Source organism: Triticum aestivum, chromosome 6D (genome assembly GCF_018294505.1).
Source record: "Triticum aestivum cultivar Chinese Spring chromosome 6D, IWGSC CS RefSeq v2.1, whole genome shotgun sequence".
Classification (NCBI taxonomy): domain Eukaryota; kingdom Viridiplantae; phylum Streptophyta; class Magnoliopsida; order Poales; family Poaceae; genus Triticum; species Triticum aestivum.
Window position 1 is genome coordinate 51,259,519 of NC_057811.1, and position 2,285 is coordinate 51,261,803.

The following is a 2,285-nucleotide window of genomic DNA, read 5'->3' on the forward strand; positions in this document are numbered from 1 at the left end:
ACCTCATTAAATTGTCTGCTTCTTTTTGAAATTTTGACACTTGAAAATCCTATAACTACGATTATTTTGGAATGGAGGAGCTAAATTAGAATGCTATTATGTACAAAATCAGAGCAAAGATTGGTGCCCCCATAATTTAGGTATGATTTACAAACGCCATGATATCAAATTCAAATAATTGAATGGACTTCATGTTGAATTCGATTTATTGAAACCACCTTAAGTTGAATTCAAATGTATGCTAGTTCATAGGTAGCTATTTATAATGTTCATTGTGTAACTTTCGTATGTATAATGTGCTTTACACACACAACATGAACTATACTCACGTTTATATTCGATCGCTAAAGCGATGCATTGTCTGGAGTTCAAAATACTAACTATGTGGATCAATTGTGTTGAATAATAACATAGACATGCTCAAATTCGATAGAATCTAGATGTCTGATGGACCAATGACCGTTCCTTACGCGAATTGCAAATATCATGATCCCATCCTAATATTTGGATACAATTTATATCTTTAATCAATGTGTACAGCAGTCTTGTACGTGTAGTTTCACTCTCCATCGGTGGTCTCTCACACATGCTCACACACTCTCTCCCGAGGTGTCTTTCTCACACACATGCTCTCGATATAACCCTCCCTCTATTTCACTAACCTTTATCACAAGCACTCTTCCTCTCGCAAGCATACACACGCACAATCCCCATCGACCCTTTCTATATACATAGACCTGCCTACGTGTCTCCTGTACGCACATTATCTTTAGGCATGTCTCTCACGCATTGTCTCACACCTCTCTTCCTAATCGACGAGTATGATTGTAGCAGAGCACTCTGTAGGATGCCCCTTAAAGTTAGGTTGGATGAATAGTAATATCAGAGATAAAGGGGTTACCTTAGTCCGAAAACCCAGGGTTACAAATCCTAGCAGGCTTTGTCAGTGGACATAGAGTCCTTCACAATTATGCTATATTTGTCTTGTACGACTAGTCATCCATGGGTCTCCTAAATGCGACACGGGCCGACCAATGTGGCGCGGGACGGAACCGAACGAAGGGCCTCACCTCGACTCACCGGACCTCACGCGGTGACACACCCTCTGCCCCCATGTCTCGTTATCTTCTCACACCCACACATACCAACACAGACACCACACACAAAAAATATATTCTCCTGGTGCCTCTATCCACTCCCCCCTTGCATATACACACTCAAGGGAATCTCTCGCTGTGACGTCATATTCGTCTCTCTCTCTAGACCACTCTCATTTCTCGTGCTATCTCCCCCACGCCCCCCTGTCGGCCCCTCTATCCATGCCTCTCTCGAATACATAATACACACACATACCTCTCTAGGCCCTGCCAAATGCATCAACTACACATTCACACATGTTACATCACGTACCCCATTGATCTAAAAAGCCCTCTCTTCACGTTTATTTCGCATACAACATTCCTTTTGAATAAAGTGTGGCCAAAAAAATATTTTAGAATTTCTACATATATACAACATTACAAAGTTATATGGAGGAGTATGAACGCTTGCATTGCATGGTGCCCACAATGATATTTATTCCGCACTGTGAATTTGTATATTTTTATACTATATATAAAGGTAGTCATAACAAAGAGAAACGAAGAGCATCTCTCTCTCTCCATCGCATGCCCCCCTCTACGCCCCTTTCAGGTACGCACACAAACTATCTCCAGGTCCTTTAAAAGTAAGCCCTGAGCACATTCACGCATGTTTCATCTTTCTCTCGCGATATATACAGTGACGATCATTGTATTTGAAGCGAAAGCACGATACGTACATTGGACTTCAGAATCCACTCATTACGGTCACCATTTATGTTCTGTGGTTATTATACATTCACGGGCTCACCGTACAAGTCTGTATTTGCTCAAGACACGACTAGTTGACCAGTTAAACGCTCCACGTGGCACCTCTAGTGTTGCATCACATTATCTCACTACCATCGGGCCCACCTGTCGGCTTGTATCTACTCTACATCTACACTCTTATAAAATACTAGCAAGATGCCCATGCGTTGCATGGAACATCAAGATGCATTTGGATGGGTAGTTTATCTTGTGGGAGAAAAGGATGAACAAGGGAAGGCCTTATTTGCAAGTGTGGAGAGGGGTGTGGGTATCTTTTTGCAAAATTGCCATAGTTTCCTTCCTATCCGTCAGATATAGATCGGACGGCCTATATTGCAGGATGGCAGGCACACGATCATCACCAACTATGCTTTTTATAAGAGTAGGGATAAAAAA